General features: G+C 41.1%; 1 pseudogene; it reads right to left on the bottom strand.

Moving 5' to 3' along the window:
• Positions 1 to 16,809, bottom strand: part of LOC128113932 (V-type proton ATPase subunit F-like) — a 38,532-nt pseudogene that overhangs the window by 20,810 nt on the left and 913 nt on the right.

The following is a 16,809-nucleotide window of genomic DNA, read 5'->3' as shown; positions in this document are numbered from 1 at the left end:
AAGACACAAGAAGCCAGAGTGAAGTGGGAGCCTGGGAATAAGCATTTCTAACCCAGGAACAAAAATTAGAGGACGAGACTACGGTGGGGTGAGAGGAGAAAGTGGGGCAGCTGGAGATGGAATGGAGAATGTAAAGATTCAAAGAGAGCTGCGCTGTCTTAAGCTTCTTGGAAACAGTCATGAGCTCCAGAGTGTATCATAGGGGGGAGTTTCATCACCTGGCCAGGAATGGGAGATAATTCCTGTTGGGTATTTTAAGTTGACGTTATGAACAGAGGTACAGACTGTCTGGGTTACAGGTTCTATTTTCAAAGATGCCTCTGTACTGAGCAGCTTTGGAAATACAGATAGGTCTTTAAATGGAGGAAAGTCAAATTTGATTACTCTACAATATGATAAATATAACTTCTTCCAGAGGAATGTCTGACAGGTTTCCTGCCTCCTGATAAACACGTGGGTTTCCAAAGCTGTTCAGCCTGCCCCACTGCCTGTACAGATATCATTTGATGCTGTGGTATTGGAGACTCAGAATGTTGATGCTTATACTCAGGCTGTAGCTAACACTATGAATTAGAAACTGTCCTTTATCTCTGACCTGTGAATCTTGGGTCATCTGCCAGCATCTGTGAATATGTGGCAGCTCTCTATGAAACTGGCTCCTTTCCAGTTCTCAACAGTTACTCTGGCTTGGAAATGATTTCCCCCTCCATCTACTCAAGCCCCATAGCCTTTAAAAATGATTCAACAATCGGGTCCCTGTTTCTCTGAGCTCCTGGCAGGGTTAGAGGGCTGCTGCTCATGGATACAGTGGGTGATTCTTTTCATTAGATTCCTGGCAGTTCCTCTTACATGTTTCCCAATATCTGTAACTTAAAGGGCACAGAGAATTAAAATTTCACACATTCATTGGCTTATACCAGATTTTTTATTTAGTAATACTGTCTAGTTTTAATATTTTGTGATAGAATTGTATAAAATTAGTACATGGTAAATTTGTTTAGTTGGCTTAATTTTTCATCAGTAGCTTAGAATTCCCCAAATGAACATTGATATCTGCTTAGTGGGGTTGGAATTTCCTATTCTTCCTAAGTTTTTTGGGTTTTTTTTTTTTTTTTTGGCTTTTTTTAAAATTTCTTATTTTGTGAGACAGAGTATCTCTGTGTAGCTTTGGAGCCTGTCCTGGATCTCACTCTGTAGACCAGGCTGGCCTTGAACTCATAGAGTTCCTCCTGCCTCTGCCTCCCAAGTGCTGGGATTAACAAGCGTGAGCCACCACTGCCTGGCTCCTCCTTAGTTTTGGTTTCTGTAAACTGTTATTCAGTATTTATTCTATGACTTGCCTGAATGTAACAATGTCTTAATAAGACCATCCTAGGAGAATTTGATGATATGCTAATATTCAAGACACAGAGAAGGCATTTAAGTATCAATCAAGAAAGACTAAACATTTAACTGTAAAGGCAAAACTGCCTTCGGATACAAGAGAAAAGAAACATTATTAGATTATAATATTATTCCTGTTTTTTTTTTTTCCGTTGCAGAGAAACAAAACACACTTGATTTCCTAACAGCATAAAATTTCAACTTGTTCTCCATTGGTGAGAACGATATAGCATTTGCTCTAAGATTCTTCCAGCTTAACCTCCCCATTCCAGGCCACGACAGCTTCTAAATTCCTAAAAACAAAAACAGCAGCAGCAGCAGCAGCAGCAACAACACCAACAAAAACCAAAGGCTTATAAAAATTTCTGCAAACTGCAAACTGTAAAAGCAACTTCTCCACTAAACAGCTTGAGAGTTACTTCTTCCATTCTCTTCACTTGCAAGTTCCTGTGGGACAATGTGACCTTTGGAAAGACACACAAATTAGAATTTTAATTTGCAATTTTACTCACACTCTAGAAATATGGGAATTCTAATGTAATGTGTGGGCAATTAACTTGTCAATTTGTGCCCAATCTTGTCTTGCTAATGTGCAATGATTGGTGTGAAAAAGAAAAGAGCCTAGGTAAATAGGAAATATGACCTATAATTTATAATTATACACATGCATTGACTTGCATTGAAATTATATTTTAATACTGTGTAGTTTTTAACCCTTTGAACTAGGTTTTTTGGGTAAACCCTGTATTTTATTTTGTTATTTCATTTTGGATCTTTTTTTTCCCTGTTTATATGGCTTAATTTGTATCACTAGTCAGAATGCCCATCTGTTCTTTATGGGTTCTGGGAATAAAGTGCAGATTGTGCATTATTTTTTTTTCATAGAGAACAAAGCAGAACACAGTTAAAGGAGGAACACATCTGCATATTTATGAGGCAAATAAAAACAACACAACCATTAAAAAATTTCAGTTTACAGGTATTGCAATTACAAAAATTGGTTTGCTTTTCTTTTTGGTTATTTCTCTTTCAATTTTTCTCTCTGATAGTGCAGATGAAGCAGTTATAGGAGGATTAGAAAATATTTGAAGACACTCAGACTATGTTAATTCCAAAAATATCTAATTTAAAATAAAAGGAACTAAATCTTGTCTCTCTTTATCTTTGAGTATTTTATGTTTGTCGTCAGCTGGCTGAGTGAAGAGTTCTCAGCTTTGACTGTTCATGCCCACAAACGTGTTATGGGAGATCATTTAATTTACATACGAAGCTCGTGGGAACTCATCTTTGCCACTGGGAAAGACTACACACTTTTTTGTTTTGTTTTGTTTTTTCAAGACAGGATTTCTCCGTGTAGTTTTGGTGCCAGTCCTGGATCTTGCTCTGTAGACCAGGCTGGCCTTGAACTCACAGAGATCCGCTTGCCTCTGTCTCCCGAGTGCTGGGATTAAAGGCGTGTGCCACCACCACCCAGCAAGACTACACGCTTTTTGAGACTTCAACCCAAGGTGGGCAAATTCTATCCATCATATCTATCATGTCTGGGGGACAAATCTGCTGAGAAATATACACCTGGTCCATTCCTAGAAGTGTAATATTTCATTGGTCCCTTGTCGTTATACTCAGGTAAAGGGTATATAGAATTTCCTTAGAAAAAGACCTTTATCCAAATCTCTGAAATGTGCTGTGTCCAGATCTTCTCTCAGAAAATGTTTTGCAGGTAAAATGATTTCTCAGGGACATTTTTTTTTTCACAGAAAATTTCCAGAGTTTAATAGTGTTTGATAGAACCACCATATTAAACTTTGGGTATAATGAAGAGCTAGCCATGTTAGAACTGGTTGCTGACTCCATCTCTTGTAAGTCTGATAGACAACCATTTCTGAGAATGTTTAACATTTATAAAATGCTGTTGAACACTTTTAGGATGGAGTGAAGACCATATGTTAAAAAAAAATGTAATCCAAGGTCTGCCACAGCATCTGCTGCTCCACTGTGCTGCTGAGACATGCCTGGAGAGCCTGTCCTAAGCTGCTATTTGCTCCCCATTCACACTCACAGAGTTCATTTCCTTTCACAGTGTGCTGGAGGGTAATGTGCTCTGGCTCACACCTTTCCAACGATTCATAAAAAGTAGCACTGACCAGGCCTAGTGTGTAGTAAGACCTTGGTAGTATATAAGAACATCTTTGAAATTATGTTACTCCAGAAATATAAGCTGATTTAAATGTATAGGAGAGCAAGTCTGCATAGTTGGGATTTAAATCATAAACCAATAGTTTAATCACTCTTTCAGTAAGTTCTTACATAGTAACAATGTGATCCCATGTTATTTTTAATGCACGTTAGATAAGTAAAAAACAAAATATTTATATTAGGCATTATTTCTCATTCTGACTAGAAATACACATATGAATAGGAAATCTTTTTTTTTAACTTACAATGATATTTTACTTGAATACTTGAAAGCTATCATAAAGAATCCTATAAATTTTTTTGACATTGAGCAGTTTTCAATCCATCGATTAACTGCTTATCTTATTTCTGCCCTATATTTGATTGAATTTATGTAGATATTATATTTCTATTTTCCTCCTTTTTTTCTTTAGCTCATATAATCTTCATGTAGGTTGATTGTGGTTGATGGACTTCAGAATGCAAGATGGAGACTATGAAGCAGACTGAGCACATTCTTTGGAGTCTGGTAGAATTGAACCTGAACCTCAGCTTGACTCTTTACCACCAGTTTGGTCGTAAGGAAATCAACCTCTCAGAGACCCAAGTTCCTTATTAACACTGGATCAGGAGCAGTTACTTTGCACCATTGTTGGGCAGATTCTACAGAACACATTTGAAACATGGAGGGGGACCACTCACATAATGTCTGGTGGTACCAATCTGATCCTCTTTGACATATATTATTTATAAATATCAGGAAAGAAAATTGGCCTCGAGACAGTGATTTATACTTTACATCAGACTGGATGCTGTCTCATTGTTTCCAGGGTAACCAACCATCCTGTCAGCCTGGAATGAGGGTGAGGGGAGGTTCTCAGGATATGGACTTTTGACACTAAAGTTGAGGAAGTACTGGGAAATCTAGGAAGAGTTGATCACCTGAGATGTTTTACTATATACTATTGAAGATGAGGGTTGATGTTTTTGAACAGACACTATGGTTGTGAATTGAAGTCAAAGTTTGCAATGATGAAGGGACGCTCACAATAAGAATTAGGATAATTAGGTTTTACTAAGTTTTGTGCATTGCAGAAACAAAGTGCCTGCCTCTTGAGGAGAGGGTCTTCTTTCACACAGTACATCCCAGCGGAAGATTGCCTTCCCTTCCCCCCAGATCCACTGCTTGTCTATTTCCCTTCAGAAAAGAGCAGGTCCCAGGGATATCAACTGAACATGGCATAACAAAATACAATAAAGCCAGACACAAATCCTCATATCAAGGCTGGGTGCAGCAACTCAGTAGGGAGAAAAGGGTCCCAAGAGCAGGTCAAAGAGTCAGAGATACCCCCTTTACCCCCACCTTTCAATTTCCATTGTTAGGAGTGCCATAAAACACCAAGGTAACACATATGCAGAGGACCTACCACAGACAGATGCTGGCTCTGTGATTGCCTCTTCAGTCAGTCTCTGTGAGCCCCCGTGAGCCCTTAGTTGATTCTGTGGGCCGTGTTGTACCGATGTCCTCAACCTCTCTGGCTCCTATAATTCTTCTTCCCCTTGCTTGGGGTTCCCCCAGCTTCAAGGGGAGAGACCCAATGGAGACCTCCAACCTGGGTGGGCTCTGCTGCTAAGGTTTGTCTCTGGGTTTCTGCATCTGCTCTCATCAGCTGCTGGAGGAAGCCTCTCTGATGATGATTGGGCTAGGCACAGATCTACAAGAACAGCAGAATATCATTAGAAATCATCTCATTGATTTTTTTTTCAACCCTAGATCTCAGGGCTATCCAGCCTGAGATCCTGGTAATTCTAGGCAGTGTTGGGCATGGGCTCCAGAAAGGGTTTTTCTTAATAGAGCTGGGTAGCCTGAAAACTGGAACTCATGGGAATGAAAGGCAGCAAATGTAACCAAGTGATCTAACTGAGACCATGGCTTCAGCAAGCTAATAATGAACACAGAGTGTGAATTGTGCTGCTTTGTGACCTCTGATTTGGGGTTTTATTTTTAGGCTTCAGTGATGATTGAAGGGAGGATGACTTTGGATCTCTTGGAGCTGAAGTTACAGACAGCTGTGAGCCACCCAACAGGGGTCTCTGGAGGATCAGCTAGGGTTCTTAATTGCTGAACTATCTCTCCAGCCCCAAGTTTTATTATTTTAGATATGAACATTCTTTCCTTTAACCTGAACATTGATCTATATATACTTGGAAGCTGGGAATTAAGTTAAGAGTGATATTTCCATCCCAGTGACTCCCTATATATACAGATGTGCAAAGCCAAGGCTATATGAGCTTTTTGATGGTGTGGTTGTTTAAAAGTCCTAAGTCCTTTTCCAATTACTTTTAGCAGTAATGCCCTTCTGTTGCTTCCTTGGCTGAGTCTTATTAACATACAGTTTTCTGTCTCAAATCACTTTGCTTCATTGCTGATGCCACACACATCTGGTGTAAATGAGGTCAGGTTGCCTGGTTTGTCCTGAGAATAGCCTTGAGTGTGCTGTTTTAGTCTAATGTTTGTGTGCATGTTTGTAGAAAACAGAGAGATAATTTGGCAAATAGCTTTGACTCTAGTTTAACCTCACATAAAATCATTATCTTAATTAAAAGGAAACTAGATTTAGAACGGACTCCCCTATCCATTGTGTGTCTATGTCTGTGTTCAACCACATATAAAGTTCTTAGGTTTTTGTATTGTCTCTGAATCAATGGATTTTGACTGAGCTGTTTCTTAAAATGACTAGGATCAGAGTTAAGGATGGGGGTGGAGTATTTAAGAAGTGCTTGTGCCTATGGCCACCTCAGGCCAAATAAATCTGTATTTCTGGGGGTGGATCCATGTATTTGAATTCTTTTAAAAGACATCTTGTATTTTTTTTTGTTTGTTTTTTGAGACAGGGTTTTTCTGTGTAGCCCTGGCTGCCCCAGAACTCACTCTGTAGACCAGACTGGCCTTGAACTCAGAGATTTGCCTGTCTCTGCCTTCTGAGTGCTGGTATTACAGGCGAGCACCACCACTGCCTGGCTAATACCATGTAATTTTAACATGATCTTCTCAATAGCTTTAATGTTGGCAATGGGTCAAAAAATGAGGATGGCAAACAGTTCCCAGATATCAGACAATGTGTAGCAGATTTACTGTAATTAGATGGAGAGAAGAATGTACATTCTGTTTTGAAGGTGTTCTCCCTTTCATTCTCTGAGGAGCTCTTCAGCTCTCATGGCTCAAGGGAGAAGTGTGAAGCTGTGCAGAGTAAATGATGCCCTCCTTTCTGACGGGTGTGCTGGGTGCAGGTCAGTGCAGCGGCCAGCATCTGGAGAGAGGAAGATGCTGTAACTGCCTGCTCTCTCAGGCAGCCCCTCTAGACCTGTGTTGGAATTAGGAAGGAAGTGGCATTTAGGGATGGAACCCGCGAAGCAGATTTTCTTTTCTTGAGCTCTGAATGTACACTCTGGATGAACCTCAGGTGAATGAATTTCAGGGATGAGTCCACTAAGCAGGAAGGAGGGGAAGGGGGATGTGTCCACTTGCAGAAATTAATAATAAAGGGGCTAATTTGCCTTATCCTCCCCTAAATAACCACCAGCAACCAACAACCGAGCAACTAATTGAGATAACTATTAGATCAGAAGAAATCTAAACTCTTCTGAGATTGAGTGTGAAAGACTGAAATTCAGTTCATAACTTACACTAGCCTAGGAACACGACAAAGAAACCAAGTGGTAATATTCTTGAATGACCACTTGGCTATCCATCTCATCCCTTGAATCTCCGCCTCGAGGAAACAAGAACAAATCATCCAACTGGCCCCAAAGGGTGGCTCTGTTTCTTAAGGTCCAGGAACAGAGCGGGCAGGAAAAGCAGTAGTGGAAGGCGGGGTAAATGGGGAAACTGAGAGCAGATTCTAAAAATACTTGAGGACAGCAATACAGGGTCGTTTAGTATACTGAAAGCTGAGGCTGGGGCAATACCACCAAGAGGCTGGGTTTTGTTGGATCTAACGGTTTTTCCTTTAAATTTATAAACACACACACACACACACACACACACACACACACACACACACACACACGCCTCCACCCCAGCACATACCAGCGGCTGGATGATGGGGATAAGGAAAATTAAGACTCTGTGCTCAAAGTTCTTTTTTTTTGAGACCTTTTGCTATAACACTAATTGCTAACCAGTCTTATTAATAGAAAACCGGGAGCCAGATTGGGTAAAAGCTGAAAGATCAGAGAAGCAGAGCAAGTCAACCATGTTCTTTTTTTTTTTTTTTAATAAAAAAAATTCCACAGATTCCCTTGTTCTCCCCCCTCCCCGGGCCCCCCTTCCCCCCAGTCCAACCCCCATTCCCATCTCCTCCAGGGCAAATACTCCCCTGGGGATTGAGTTCAACCTGGTAGATTCAGTCCAGGCAGGTCCAGTCCCCTCCTCCCAGGCTGAGCCAAGTGTCCCTGCATAAGCCCCAGGTTCCAAAGAGCCAGCTCATGCACTGAGGACAGGTCCCAGTCCCAGTGCCTGGATGCCTCCCAAACAGATCAAGCTAATCAACTGTCTCACTTATCCAAAGGGCTTGATCCAGTTGGGGTCTCCTCAACTATTGGTTGATAGTTCATGTGTTTCCATTTGTTTGGCTAATTGTCCCTGTGCTTTTTCCAATCTTGGTCTCAACAATTCTCGCTCATACAAACCCTCCTCTTTGTCGCCAATTGGATTCCTGGAGCTCCACCTGGGGCCTGGCCGTGGATCTCTGCATCCGGTTCCCTCAGTCATTGGATGAGGTTTTTAGCATGACAATTAGGGTGTTTGGCCATCCCATCACCAGAGTAGGTCAGTTCAGGCTGTCTCTTGACCATTGCCAGTAGTCTATTGTGGAGGTATCTTTGTGGATTTCTGTGGACCTCTCTAGCACTTTGACACAGGGATCCCCCAATGACAGAGAAATGGATGAGATCTACATGAACAACCTGGACATGAGTGGAGGTAATGAAGGGCAAAGGTCGAGGGAAAGAGAGCTTGGGGGAGCGGGAGATCCCAGCTGGGTCAACAACAGAGAGGGAGAACAAGGAATAAGAGACCATGGTAAATGAAGACCACATGAGAACAGGAAGAAGCCAACCATGTTCTTACTGCTATGAAATTCTCAGCCTCAAGAGAGGGAGTTCCTGTTTCCTCACTCATGCTTTATATACCTTTCAGTGTCCTGCCATATTATTTCCTGGGATTGAAAGTGTGTGTTATCACTGCCTGATTCTGTTTCTCTCATGTAGCCCAGTGTGGCCTTAAACTCACAGAGATCCAGACTGATCTCTGCCTCCTAAGTGATAGGATTAAAGGTGTGTGACACCACTGTCTGGCCTCTATGTCTAATTTAGAGGCTGGCTCTGTCCTCTGATCCCCAGGTAAGCTTTATTGGGGTACACAATATATCACCACATTTTGCTTCTTTATTCATGTATTATTTTCACTTGATAAATTCCAGAATTACTTGATTTTTGAGGATTTCAGATGTGAAACAAGGAGCTATATTATCAGAAAGTGTTTTTGCTGGTTGTGTGTGTGTGTGTGTGTGTGTGTGTGTGTGTGTGTGTGTGTGTGTGTGTGTGCATGTGCACATATATATGTGGTGTGCATATGCATAGAGGCCAGAGGTTGATGTTGAATGTTTTCCTCAATCTCTCTCCACCTTATGTTCAGGTTTTTTTTTTACATGGCCTCCCACTGAGCCTGGCCCTGAACAAACTGACTACACTGACTGAGAAGCCAGCTCTAGGGACCCATCTATCTCTGCCTCCTTAGTGTTGAGATTACAGGGATGTGTCACCACAGCAATAGAAAAGGGTTTTGCACAGAAGAAGTGTAGCATAATTTGAAGGCGTCAACGTTTTTGAGACAGGGTCTCATGTATCTTAGGCAGGCCTGGAAGCTGCTAAGCAGCCAGGGAGGATCTTGCAACACCGCCCCTTCGGCCTCGGCCTCTGAAGTGCTGTGATTCCAGGCCTGCGCCACCACGGTGAGCTTATTCTCTCATTTCTACACTGTTTAGTGTTCTGATTATAAAGTGTCTATTCTAGAGAAGTTAGGAGTCTAATAGAAACATGGAGAGACGTATTACGGCAATCCTATATACCTTACTTCCTGTTTTGAGTTTCAGTAGCATTCTTCCTCTTGTCGTCTTTCTGTCTGTCTTTCTCTCTGTCCTGGATTCCTTTCCTCAGATGACAAATACAGTCAGTTTTCTCTCTGCTCTCAGCTTCATCATCATTGCAGTGTGGGAATAACCACACCCCTGCAAAAATAAATTAACGTAGATAGAATGTTTGGAAAAGTCCAGCATGTGGTTATTTTATTATCATTAAAACCAATGAACAAGCAACAACATCAGAAAATCCTTTTCTAGATACTATTCTCTCAACTTATTTTCCCCCCACCCCACATTAGCTCCCTGGCTTCTGCTGACACAATTCTTTCTCGTTTTCTGATCTGAAATGTCCCCCACAGTCTCTGAGCTCCTGGGCTCCAGCTGGTGGCACTGCTTTGCGTTGTTGTGAAACTTTTGGTATAAAAGATTTAGCTGGGACACAGGCCACTGGGAGTGTGTCTTAAGGGTGACAGGACAAACCTGCTTCCTACTGAGCTCTTTCTGTTTCCTGATGTGCCAAGAAGTGACCGAGTCACACTGTGAGCTCCCATCTCTGTACAGGCCCCCCCCCACCCCCCCCACCCCCGCTACAACACCTTCCCCAGCACAACAGACTTCCTCTGAACTGTGTGCTAACATAAACTTTGCTGCTTTAGGTTGTTTCTGTCAGGGGTTTGGACACGGAGATAAGAATCTCTTATCTTACACATAGCATGTGATTAGGTGTCACCTGTGGCCTGGGATAAGTTGCTAACTTTACTGTTACCCTTAGTAAGCTGTTTTCCCAGCTCAGCTGAACCTTTACCATCCTTTCCATGTTGTCTATTTGCTTATAGGGCTGGTCCATCCAGTGTCAGATCCGGGTCTTTCCACCTCATCTGCAAGTGAAAAATCCAGGCATTGGAAACAAATTCCAAACTCTGACTCCTCCCAGGGGTTCTTGATTATCTAGACCAAGCTTTCTTGTGTATTTTTCTGTCAGACTGGGGTAATTGCAATATGCACTTTCTCTCTAGAGTTTATACTTACCTGTACATGTTGTCATCACTGTGTGTCTGTCCTCCCTGGACAGATGACAGTGACCACCATGATTTCCTTTATATACTTCAAGAGCCAGTTTCATGAAGATTAGTCAAATAGACCCAATGTCCCGGGGGATATTTTTATGGTGATTACTATTTGCAGTCTTGTATTTCAATTACTAACACATACATCCTTATTCTTCTCCAATATTGTAAGGGTCTTGACATTTGGGAAATTGCCTTCTTCAGGTTTGATTGCTTTGGAGTGTTCAAATCTGTATCCTGCATATAAAAGTAATAGGTCTTTACTAAACATTGCTGAAATAATATTTGCCTTTGCAGAGTAGAATGCTTTATACCTTATAAAGCTCCCCTACAAGGAATAACTCACTGAGTCTCATAATGACTTTATGGGAAGTCCTCACTTTGCAGGGGTGTTATAACATCAATAAGGGGAGCACACCAATGGAATAAGAGCTCAGATCCGAGTTCTCTGACTTTAGATGCCCCTGTACTTTCTTTTATACTTGGCTGTCTCTGAGAGGAAATGAAGCATCATTTCATCCGGGTGAGCACACAGAAGGATGAACACAGGACTGGAGGTTCCAGGTCACCATTATGTATGGTAATTCTCTTGGAATTCTTGTAAGCCTTTTTATGGGACAGAGTGGTATTGGGGAATATTATTTTAAGGCGTGTTATTTTGTTTATGTCGCATTTGTTTAACTCTGTGAAGCTGTGTTACTTTGCCTGTCTAAAACACCTGATGGTCTAATAAAGAGCTGCCAAGAGTGAGGCAGGAGAAAGGTTAGGCGGGGCTGGCTGGCAGAGAGAATATATAAAAGGAGAAATCTGGCGGGGGCAGGGGAGAAGGAAATAGCCAGAGAAGGAGGAGGGCCTCAGGGGCCAGCCACCCAGCTACACAACCGGCCATGGAGTGAGAAACAAAGGTATACAGAAATAGAGAAAGGTAAAAGCCCACAGGCAAAAGACAGACAGGTCAATTTAAGTTAAGGGAAGCTGGCAAGCATCAAGCCAAGCTCAGCCGAGCATTTATAATAAAATAAACTTCCATGTGTGATTTATTTGGGAGCTGGGTAGTGGGTCCTCCAAAAGAGTCAAAAGAGTGAAAGAGAAACAACAACAAGAAGGTGGGTCTTGTTAAGAAGGGATGGGAGGTACTGGGCTTGCGGTCTGATAAGAGGGGGTGGGAGGTAGCCAGGCTTGTGGTCTGATAGAAAGAGACATTTTGGAAAATAGCCTGTAACGAGACAGATCTTGTACTAAATTTAGTTTTAATGTTTCTCATTTGAGAAAACAGCAGTGCTCTGATTTGTCAGAAAGTGCTTAATTTTAAGGCAAAACTATGAATTGCTACTGCACCACTTCCAGGTGATTCTGCAGTTAGGATAACTCTGGACACCGTAATAGAAATGAATACAGCCGGTGCTGTAGGCAACACTACCAAACCCTGAGGCTTTAAAAAGTGTTTCAATTTTCTTTTAAAACACTGCTTTTTTTTTTAAATGATGATTTACAATGTAGCCAGAGCCAACTCATTTTTCTTTTAAAATAGCCACTCACAATAACATACCTAAGAGGGCCTATCATTTAGCTCCTGAACATAATGTGAAAGCTCTTTTTTCTCATCTTTATTGTGCTATTTTTTTCTCATCTTATTGGAAATATTTATGGGCAAATTTATTATGGTGCAAATCTGTAGCCAAATGCCATTCCCTAATACTGCACCAAGAGACAGATATTTCCTGGTTCCTCCTGTAATTCTTGCATGTAATTTTACACGTTTAAACAATGTTCTGTCAGATAACGAAGCTAACGGGAACAGCTACTGTGATGAAAACCTTGTGTGGCTGCGATTTTTCTCCATCTGCTTCTGAGCCAATTCTATGTAGCAGGTTATGCTCAGCAAGGCCAATAATCCTGGGTCATTTTTTTCTTTTATTGCTTTGTTGCTACTTTGTTCTACTCCACTGCAGAAGTTTTGGGGAGTACACCATGGGCATGCTGATTTCCTTTTGAGGGCGTCCATTTCCACTCTGCTTTTCTCCTTGTCTCCCTTTTGAGCTCTGCCAGAGAGCCCATTTCGCCAGGCAGGGCAACCTCTATTTCAGATCTTTTCCCTGCACATCCCCTACTCTTGACACCATGCCTTCAGCCTTGCAGTCTGAAGTCATCACTGAGTCTGTATACAGGATTCTATTGGATCTCTGTTTTCTTCTTTTTTTTTTTTTTTGGTTTTTCGAGACAGGGTTTCTCTGTGTAGCTTTGCGCCTCTCCTGGAACTCACTTGGTAGCCCAGGCTGGCCTCGAACTCACAGAGATCCGCCTGGCTCTGCCTCCCGAGTGCTGGGATTAAAGGCGTGCGCCACCACCGCCTGGCGGATCTCTGTTTTCTTAAAGTAATCCATATCTCTATTTGCCCTCGAGTTTTCTCCTAAGGACACAAAGGTTTTCCAATTTGTCTGTGCCATTGGTTCCTCCTAGCATCCAACTTTAGGGGAGGTTTAGAAGCCTATAAATGGGGGGGGGGGGGGGATGAAAGAATGATAATTTAAGCAATGGCAAATAATTTATCTTATTACCAGGAAGACATCTTCTTCTGTCTTTCCCCTTGGCGTTTCTATGAGGGCACTTGGTGTTCCTTATGTCCTGATCTGATGGAATTTCCAAACTAAAAATACTTTGTAGACAACAATAATGCCCTCCCCAAACTGTCAGTCAGTAACTAAAGACTTTTTTTATTCAGGCTTTTCATTGTAGCAAATGGTTTGATTTTCAATGACAAGATTTTAAAGGTAGCAATATAATATCAGAAAAATCATAAACGTTGGCATATTTGTTATTTATTTACCAAAGACAGTCCAATAATATTTACTAAATCTGTAAATGAAGAATGACACACAACTAATATTTTTTCTTTTTGTTTTTTTTCAAGACAGGGTTTCTCTGTGTTGTTTTGGTGCCTTTCCTGGATCTCACTCTGTAGACCAGGCTGGCCTCGAACTCACAGAGATCTGCCTAGCTCTGCCTCCCGAGTGCTGGGATTAAAGGCATTCACCACTGCCGCCTAGCTCCAACTAATATTTTCAAAAGCTAAGTCACACTTTATCCCAGATTAAATGCTGTTCATTATTGTTCAAATTATTACAACTCTCTGCCCACTTCCCACACTCATATGATTCATTTCTTAGCATTAAGCTAAAGTGTCATAATTTCTGTGACAAGTTTTGAATCTCTCTGGATGGTACCAGCCACTTTTACTTTTCTGTAGCTGGGATACTTTGCTAGTGGCTTGGTTCTACTTGTTTCGTTGAGTACGTTCAGGTGAGTAAAGATGTATTTCACCTTTGAGGTATATATATATATATATATATATATATATATATATATATATATGTATGTATATTCATCCTTGAGGACAGAGAAGGCATCGTCTGTGCTTAATATGGTCTTGGTCAAAGTTTTGAAGGCTTAGGAAAACATAATGATTGACTGTAGTTCGTAACGAATGATGTATGCATGATATTACAAACGATCAAGGTTCCTAAATTGTGAGACATTAAAATCCAATACAAAATGTGATGTGGATAGAACTACAGAGCAAGATAGAAAATTACATTCTAGAAAAAACATTATAGAAAAAATTTTCAGAATTTTCTATAGTGTATTTGTGCACATTCAGTTCAAATTTTCCCAGGTTCATTCTCACTTCCCTACTCACTCAATTTTGCATTCTAAAAACAAACAAGCAAACAAACAAAGACCAAGTCTGATTTGTACTGCTCAAATACTCTAGAATGTGTTGCCTCCTCCCACTGAAGCATGCTCGACTTACCAGGAGCCAAACTCTTAGAGGAAACCGACAAGAAAGTTAAACAAATGCTACTGATAAAGCAAGTCAATAATAAAGAATTTAGAGTAGGAACCCGGAAACAGCGATGGTCACAATCCATCTGACATTTTGCATGAAGCATGTTTATGACTCCTGTTTTGGTATTTTTGCCAAAGCACTGCTGTGGTAAACCCTTGAACATACCTCCATCAGACCATTGATTTGGTCACCAGTAAAAGGGACACATTTTTACCAGCATTTGAAATCCTTTCATGTAGGAGTTAATAGGGGGAAGGAAAGTAAATTTGCATGGGCATGTGCTTACGAGCATAGTCGTAAGTAGGCAAAGCCTCTTGTCAGAGAAACCTGAGGCTGGTATGGCTTGCTATGCGGCATTTCCCTTAGCAACTTGTTTAATGCTTTGAGCCTCATTTTGTCACTTGTAAAATGGCAATGCTGATGAGTTATGTACATGAAAAGAGAAAACTTTTAAAAGTTTCGGCATAGTTTCTGGCAGCGAGGACGGGTACCTCCTTCTACCATTCTAGAAGGAATCCTAGGGGAAGTTCTTAGCCAGCATAGACTGAGATAACACCAGTCTGCTCCTTCCCCTCTGCTGTCACCAGCCTCATAAGTCCTGTATATCCTGATATCCCCACAGGTACTCTCTGAGCTGGCCACCTCCTGGAATCACTGTGCTGATGCTGGTATCCAGGCATTTCTCCACGGCTATAAGCTCGGTCGTTAAGAACAAAGGCTCTTTATCACCTGTCCAGGTGCCAGTGGTCATGACTATTCCTGGCATCAGTCATGGTTTCAGAGAGATTTGAAGTGAAAGACGGTAGAAGGAAGGACTCCTGTGGGTGCCCTTAGGAACCACTGGAATGTCTGTGCATGCCTTTGCGGCGTTCTGGTTAGCTGCTTGCCTGTGAGCCTACAATCCACATGGCTCTGGGTGAGAAAAAGGATCTTTTAAAAACCTTGGGCTGCTGGCAGTCTTCCCCGGTTACTCAAATGTCTCTTTCTGTATAGGGGTTTTCTCTCTCAAGGTTGTAGCAGTTTAAATTAAAAGCTGCGATTTTGACCTGAAGTCAGAGTTTTGACTCTTGGAATTTGCTAGTTTGTGAGGTATGTGCTCCGTGACTGAGTGACATCTCCATCGAGAATTCCATATGTCGTATGTGACATAGGATTACATTTAGGCTTTGTGAAAGCAGATGCATAAGTTCTTTAAGCGATGTGCGTTTAAAGAGGTAGTGGAGTTCTGTGTGATGTCCACTCTGTCCACAGCTGTGTACAAAGGGAACTCAAGAAAACTTGCTAAGGTGTTGTAAGTGTGAGTCATCCTGAGGTAGAAAAACTACCAGCAATTGTTTTATTTCCTATTGCTGCATTTTCTAAAGTATTTGTATATTTCAGTTCCAAAGCAAAGAAGCTGTGTGTATGCATAAGAATGCATATACACATATATACATATACAGACATACATATATGTATAAAACAAAGTTACTTAATTAAAGGTACTCAGGGCATTGGTCATCATGAATAAAAGTTGTTTTTAGGCACCTATTACTGGCTCTGCAGTGATTGTTAGTGGCCTTTTTGGTATCTATTCATAATGCAGTCAGTAGACTAAGGTGTTTTCTTCATCACTAACTTCAGATGTCTTTAACTTAATTTCTTTGCCAAGAAAGTGGGGTGGCTGCATCTATTTTGTTGAATTTTTTTTAACATAAAGACAGGTTATAATTCAAAAGTCCAGGGTTATTTGAAACTGGAAAATATTTTCTCTGTAGAAAATAGTAAACATGATAACATTTCCCAATAGGCCCTATTAAGCCAAATAATTGTTGATTTATACATATAAATATTGATTAGCTTCTGGGATACTGAAGAAACCTATCTTCATCTGTGCAGGGGGGACCCTAGGATGACTGTGGCTTATAATAAGTTTTGGTTTTGCCCAATCACTGGGCAAGCTTTAGTGAAACATTTCACTATTAGGATAAGAATTTGTACTGTATCAAGCTGATAAAAGAAAATGCTGGCTGTACTTTCAGGAGAGGAGGCTAAAATCTTTTTAGATTATGGACCAGCCTATAGAAAAACGTCTGCCGTAAATCAAACAGTGAAGGGGAAGATGCATAGGAATCTCACTTACACAACTTAGGTAAAACATAGCTCTCCTTGTTGGATTGTTATAAAGTACAAAAGAGATTATGCCAGGAAACAT

The sequence above is a fragment of the Peromyscus californicus genome, unplaced genomic scaffold (genome assembly GCF_007827085.1).
Source record: "Peromyscus californicus insignis strain IS unplaced genomic scaffold, ASM782708v3 Scaffold_19__1_contigs__length_69161282, whole genome shotgun sequence".
NCBI classification, from domain to species: Eukaryota; Metazoa; Chordata; class Mammalia; order Rodentia; family Cricetidae; genus Peromyscus; species Peromyscus californicus.
This window is presented reverse-complemented; position numbering and strand designations above follow the sequence as displayed.